Here is a 7,987-nt window from a genome sequence, read left to right as displayed (position 1 = left end):
CTTTTCTGGACGGCGGACCGTCGAAGATGCTCTTTGACTGGTTTCACTTTCGGGTCGACTCGCAAACGATGCTCAGCCAGTCCCCTGGGAACACCTGGCATGTCAGAAGGCTTCCATGCAAAGATGTCCCAGTTCTCACGGAGGAACTGGATGAGCGCTTCTTCCTATTTGGAGTCGAGTGTGGTCGAAATGTGGGTCGGAGCTGCATTGGGGTCCGTCGGGTGAATGTGAACAGACTTCGTCTCGCCAGACGACTGGAATGCTGAATCCGTGGCTGGCTTCTTGGCTCGCAGCAAGTCACTCGGGTCTGCATTTTTCTGGTATTCTTGCAATTCTACCACGGCCATCTGGGCATCGGCGATCTTTGAGCCCTTCTGGAAACACTCTTCCGCCTTTTTCCGATTACCAGAGATAGTGATCACTCCTCTGGGACCAGGCATCTTCAGTTTGAGGTACACGTAACAAGGTCGAGCCATGAATCGTGCATAAGCTGGCCTGCCCAGAATTGCATGATACGCACTCTGAAAATCCACGACTTCAAACGTCAACTTTTCTTTGCGGTAATTTTTGGCATCACCGAAAACCACGTCGAGTGCAATCTGACCGAGGGACGCAGCCTTCTTGCCTGGGATGACCCCATGGAAACTCATATGGCTTTCACTGAGTCTGGACATCGGAATGCCCATTCCTTTCAACGTTTCTGCATACAGAATGTTCAGGCCACTGCCACCGTCCATCAGGACCTTTGTCAGTCGAGTGCCTTCGACCACCGGGTCGACCACCAGCGCTTGCCTCCCAGGGGTGGCGATGTGCGCTGGATGATCAGACTGGTCGAACGTAATGGCAGTCTGCGACCATTTCAAGTAACTGGGTGTCGCCGGAGCGACCATGTTCACTTCTCTGTTGATGACTTTCAATCGACTCTTGTTTTCAACATCAGCAAAAATCATCAGAGTGGAATTCACATGAGGATAACCATCATCATCTTCTCCTTCACTCTCAGCCTTGTCTGCCTCCTTCTCCTTTTCCTTGGGCTGTTTCTCTCGGAACTGCTGGATCAGGAGCCGACACTGTCGAGTGGTATGCTTTGGGTAAATGAAATTACCTTCTTCGTCTTTTTTGGTGTGGATATGGCACGGCAGATCCAACACGTCATTTCCATCTTGATCTTTTACTTTCTTGGGGTTCCACGGCCCTTTGGGCTTCCCCTTGAACTTTCCTTGAACCACAGTCGGAGCAACTGGTTCGGCCTTGCATTTTTGTTTCCGACTGGAGTTTCCTCCTCCGGTTTTGTGGGCGACTGCTTTGTGCTTGCCGCTCCGCAGTCGCTCTTCTTCTTCACCATTGGCATACTTGGTGGCAATTTCCATCATCCGAGTCAGAGTCATGTTTCCCGTCTGACCGAATTTCAGATTCAACTCCCGGTACCTGACGCCTTCCTTGAAAGCACAAATTGCCTGATGATCAGACACATCTTCCACCGTGTGGTGCAGGGTGATCCACCTCTGGATATAATCTCTCAAAGTTTCATTCAGTTTCTGGACACAACACTGTAATTCGGTCAAACCTGCTGGCCGTTTGAAAGTACCCTCAAACATTCTGACAAACACTCGGGTGAGATCTTCCCAAGTATAGATGCTGCCAGGTGCCAACTGATTCAGCCACGCTCTAGCCGAGCCCTCCAACATCAGAGGAAGGTGTTTCATGGCCACCTCATCATTGCCGCCACCAATCTGGACAGCCACTCGATAGTCTTCAAGCCAGGTGTCAGGCTTGGACTCTCCGGTGAACTTACTGACTCTAGTCGCCAACCTGAAGTTGGGGGGAATCACTGCAGCTCTGATAGCTCTGCTGAAGCACTCTGGGCTAGAGACATGCACTCTATTGCTGGTTTGCGGGCCTCTGTCATGACCATCTCGGTGAGCTCTATTTCTGTCGACCAAGACCTGCACGAGAATAGATCTCGCATCAAAGCCTGGCTCCCTGGGGTCGATTGGAATATCTCTTCCGACGCCATTAGGGTGTCTGTCTTCATGTGGCCGCGACACATATGACCCACTACTTGGAGGAGGCGTGGGCGCTCGACAGCGACCATTGCGATCGGCTCGATGATCATACTGCTCCTGGTTTCTGTACTGATCATGCCGCTCTCCACGTCCCTCACGCCTCGGGGGCGATCTCGGGCTATGGGCCGACTGGACCGTATCTGCGACCACAGATCTGCTATGGATCCTATCCCGCGACTGAGACACGACCGTATTCTGCTCTTCCGCTGCCCGGAGCAAGGCCCTGATCTGCGCCAAACCTCGGCCAACTTCTGACTGGGAAGGTTGAATCGACTCTGCTATCTGGGCAGCAACTGCTAGGTTTTGGATCGGTGTTCGGTATACCTGAGCCGGAGGTGGAAAAAGTTGGCGTCGGCTGGACTCAGGAGCACGTTGACGAGCGTGATCGTCGAGTGCGCGCTGGAGGTTCTCCAGTCGAGTGCGCTCAGCCAGATTGGCCAGGTGAGCCTGCTCCAAGGCCTGGGCCTCGGGTGTATCTCCAACTATAGGAGTGTGCAGGGCATCCATGTTTCGGCGACGAAGTTCTTCTCTCTGCAGCGAGGAGAGAGGCTCGGGGCGGTTCTCCTCATGAACGCGCGACGGATCACCGTTCCCGGCGCCTCCGTCTTCACGATCGAAGCCAGGAGGGCCGCGTGGTCCATTGACCACCAGGACTTCCGCCGCCGAGTCATTGCTGCCGCACTCGGATGCAGTCTCTATGGAGCCAGTCGACAGATCGAACATGCCATAGAGAGACTCGTCAGGCTCGATCGCCGGGACTTGAGGGGTGGCGGACTGGCGGGCCGCCGCATGCTTCACCCACCATTGAAGCCTTGACCGGTCGGTGTGCTTGCTCCGGCGGGTCGCAGGGAGGGGGAAAACCGTTGGAGTCGACTGGTACTGGGTCAACGGTTGCCGCAAGAGGATGCCGCGGACGCACGCATGAAAGTGCATTGCCCCGCGGGCGGGGAGCGCGTCGACGTCGAGTGGTGCCTCCTGAAGCCAAGCGGAGTCGTCGACAACAAACACGAGCGTGCCGAGACAGATCTCGCGGCCCTCAGCCAAACCTCCGCCTGGAATCATGATGATGGGGATCGGAAAAATTGCAACTTCTCCAATAAGTCACTAAGACACCTGCCCCAAGGTGGGCGCCAACTGTCGTGGATCTAAGACTGACAGTAGAATGGGGGTAAGTATGAGGAGGCAAGATCCTAGCTATGAAGGAGTTGTACACGCGAGTTTTACGAGTTCAGGCCCTTCTCGGAGGAAGTAACAGCCCTACGTCTCGGTGCCCTGAGGCGGTCGACTGGATTTTATGTGTGTGTGAGTTTACAAAAAGATGCGAACCCTTGTCCCAGAGGAGGGGGTGGCTTATATAGAGTGCACCAGGACCCCAACTCCCCTCCGTTACACAGGATTCAATGTTCATAAAGGAAAGGCGTTACTGGTAACGTCTACAGTAAAGCGTCATAAATGCTCATAATGCTATGGTTTAAGTCCTGACTGTTGCAGAGTGGAGGGTTCCTCATCTTCTGGTGGTCAAGTGTCTTCAAGGTGGTCGAGTGAGTGCATCTCCACGGTCAAGTGGTTGATGGTTTCTCTTTGACTGTTTCTGATTCTTTGTAGAGATGTCCTTGGGAAGGGTAAGTTGGACAGGTCCATGACCCTACCCTAGGTACATAGCTTCATCAGGCGGAGCTCCAGAAAAGGCCCCAAGATGAGATCTCGTGGATACAGAAAGTTGCAGCGGTGGAATTAGGGTTTTGGCTCGATATCTGGTAGTTTGAGGGTACATAGGTATATATAGGAGGAAGGAGTACGTCGGTGGAGCAACATGGGGCTCATGAGGGTGGAGGGCGTGCATGGGGGCGGGTAGGCGCGCCCCTACCTCGTGGCCTCCTGGTTGATGTCTTGACGTAGGGTCCAAGTCCTTTGGATCATGTTCGTTCCGAAAATCACGTTCCCGAAGGTTTCATTCCATTTGGACTCCGTTTGATATTCTTTTTCTGCGAAACCCTAAAATAGGCAAAAAAACAACAATTCTCGGCTGGGCCTCCGGTTAATATGTTAGTCCAAAAATAATATAAAAGTGTATAATAAAGCCCAATAATGTCCAAAACAGAACATAATATAGCATGGAACAATAAAAAATTATAGATACATTGGAGACGTATCAAGCACCCCCAAGCTTAATTCCTGCTCGTCCTCGAGTAGGTAAATGATAAAAACATAATTTTTGATGTGGAATGCTACTTGGCATAATTTCAATGTAATTCTTCTTAACTGTGGTATGCGCTACCTCTTGAGCACTTCGTTGGTTTTCCCTTGAAGAGGAAAGGGTGATGCAGCAAAGTAGCGTATGTATTTCCCTCAGTTTTTGAGAACCAAGGTATCAATCCAGTAGGAGGATGCACGCGCGTCCCTCGTACCTGCACAAAACAAATAACTCCTCGCAACCAATGCGATAAGGGGTTATCAATCCCTTCATGGTCACTTACGAGAGTGAGATCTGATAGATATGATAAGATAATATTTTTGGTATTTTTATGATAAAGATGCAAAGTAAAATAAAATCAAAGGAAAAAAGCAAAGGAAATAACTAAGTATTGGAAGATTAATATGATGAAGATAGACCCGGGGGCCATAGGTTTCACTAGTGGCTTCTCTCAAGAGCATAAGTATTTTACAGTGGGTGAACGAATTACTGTTGAGCAATTGACAGAATTGAGCATGGTTATGAGAATATCTAGGTATGATCATGTATATAGGCATGACGTCCGAGACAAGTAGACCGACTCTTGCCTGCATCTACTACTATTACTCCACTCATCGACCGCTATCCAGCATGCATCTAGAGTATTAAGTTCATGAAAACAGAGTAACGCCTTAAGCAAGATGACATGATGTAGAGGGATAAATTCATGCAATATGATAAAAAACCCATCTTGTTATCCTCGATGGCAACAATACAATACGTGCCTTGCTGCCCCTACTGTCACTGGGAAAGGACACCGCAAGATTGAACCCAAAGCAAAGCACTTCTCCCATTGCAAGAAAGATCAATCTAGTAGGCCAAACCAAATTGATAATTCGAAGAGACTTGCAAAGATAACCAATCATACATAAAAGAATTCAGAGAAGACTCAAATATTGTTCATAGATAATCTTGATCATAAACCAACAATTCACCGGTCTCAACAAACACACCGCAAAAACAAGATTACATCGAATAGATCTCCACAAGAGAGGGGGAGATCATTGTATTGAGATCCAAAAAGAGAGAAGAAGCCATCTACCTAATAACTATGGACCCAAAGGTCTGAGGTAAACTACTCACACTTCATCGGAGAGGCTATGGTGTTGATGTAGAAGCCCTCCGTGATGGATGCCCCCTCTGGCGGAGCTTCGGAACAGGCCCCAAGATGGGATCTCGTGGATACAGAAAGTTGCGGCGGTGGAATTAGGTTTTTGGCTCCGTATCTGATCGTTTGGGGGTACGTAGGTATATATAGGAGGAAGGAGTACGTCGGTGGAGTAACAAGGGGCCCACGAGGGTGGAGGGCGCGCCTGGGGGGGGGGGGTAAGCACGCCCCCTACCTCGTGGCCTCCTCCTTTATTTCTTGACGTAGGGTCCAAGTCTCCTGGATCATGTTCGGTGATAAAATCACGTTCCCAAAGGTTTCATTCCGTTTGGACTCCGTTTGATATTCCTTTTCTTCGAAACCCTAGAATAGGCAAAAAACAGCAATTCTGGGCTGGGCCTCCGGTTAATAGGTTAGTCCCAAAAATAATATAAAAGTGGATAATAAAGCCCAATAATGTCCAAAACACTAGATAATATAGCATTGAGCAATCAAAAATTATAGATACGTTGGAGACGTATCAAGCATCCCCAAGCTTAATTCATGCTCGTCCTCGAGTAGGTAAATGATAAAAACAGAATTTTTGATGTGGAATGCTACTTGGCATAATTTTAATGTAATTCTTCTTAATTGTGGTATGAATATTCAGATCCGAAAGATTCAAGATAAAAGTTCATATTGACATAAAAATAATAATACTTCAAGCATACTAACAAAGCAATCATGTCTTCTCAAAATAACATGGCCAAAGAAAGTTATCCCTACAAAATCATATAGTCTGGCTATGCTCTATCTTCTCCACACAAAGTATTTAAATCATGCACAACCCCGATGACAAGCCAAGCAATTGTTTCATACTTTTGACATTCTCAAACTTTTTCAATCTTCACGCAATACATGAGCGTGAGCCATGGATATAGCACTATAGGTGGAATGGAATGGTGGTAGTGGAGAAGACAAAAAGGGAGAAGATAGTCTCACATCAACTAGGCGTATCAACGGACTATGGAGATGCCCATCAATAGATATCAATGTGAGTGAGTAGGGATTGCCATGCAACAGATGCACTAGAGCTATAAGTATATGAAAGCTCAACAAAAGAAACTAAGTGGTGCATCCAACTCGCTTGCTCACGAAGACCTAGGGCAATTTGAGGAAGCCCATCATTGGAATATACAAGCCAAGTATATTGAAAAATTCCCACTAGTATATGAAAGTGACAACATAGGACACTCTCTATCATAAAAATCATGGTGCTACTTTGAAGCACAAGTGTGGTAAAAGGATAGTACCATTGTCCCTTCTCTCTTTTTCTCTTATTTTTTATTTGGGCCTTTTCTCTTCTTTTATGGCATCTTTTCTCTCTTTTTTTATTGTTCGTCCGAAGTCTCATCCCGACTTGTGGGGGAATCATAGTCTCCATCATCCTTTCCTCACTTGGGACAATGCTCTAATAATGATGATCATCACACTTTTATTTTCTTACAACTCAACAATTACAACTCGATACTTAGAACAAAATATGACTCTATATGAATGGCTCCGGCGGTGTACCGGGATATGCAGTGAATCAAGAGTGACATGTATGAGAGAATTATGAACGGTGGCTTTGCCACAAATACGATGTCAACTACATGATAATGCTAAGCAATATGACAATGATGGAGTGTGTCATAATAAACGGAACGGAGGAAAGTTGCATGGCAATATATCTCGGAATGGCTATGGAAATGCCATAATAGGTAGGTATGGTGGCTGTTTTGAGGAAGGTTTATGGTGGGTGTATGATACCGGCGAAAGGTGCGCGGTATTAGAGAGGCTAGCAATGGTGGAAGGAAGAAAAATGCGTATAATCCATGGACTCAACATTAGTCATGAAGAACTCATATACTTATTGCAAAAATCTACAAGTTATCAAAGCAAAGTATTACGCGCATGCTCCTAGGGGGATAGATTGGTAGGAAAAGACCATCGCTCGTCCCCGACCGCCACTCATAAGGAAGACAATCAATAAATAAATCATGCTCCGACTTCATCACATAACGGTTCACCATACGTGCATGCTATGGGAATCACAAACTTTAACACAAGTATTTCTCAAATTCACAACTACTCAACTAGCACAACTTTAATATCACCATGTTCATATCTCAAAACAATTATCAAGCATCAAACTTCTCATAGCATTCAACACACTCATAAGAAAGTTTTTACTATTCTTGAATACCAAGCATATTAGGATTATTTAAGCAAATTACCATGCTATTTAAGACTCTCAAAATAATCTAAGTGAATCATGAGAGATCAATAGTTTCTATAAAACAATTCCACCATCGTGCTCTAAAAGATATAAGTGAAGTACTAGAGCAAAACTATATAACTCAAAAGATTTAAGTGAAACACATAGAGTATTCTAACAAATTCCAAATCATGTATGGATCTCTCAAAAGGTGTGTACAGCAAGGATGATTGTGGTAAACTAACAAATAAATACTCAAATCATACAAGACGCTCCAAGCAAAACACATATCATGTGGTAAATAAAAATATAGCTCCAAGTAAAGTTACCGATAGAAGTAG

This window comes from Triticum aestivum, chromosome 1A, assembly GCF_018294505.1.
Source record: "Triticum aestivum cultivar Chinese Spring chromosome 1A, IWGSC CS RefSeq v2.1, whole genome shotgun sequence".
Lineage (NCBI taxonomy): Eukaryota > Viridiplantae > Streptophyta > Magnoliopsida > Poales > Poaceae > Triticum > Triticum aestivum.
This window is presented reverse-complemented; position numbering follows the sequence as displayed.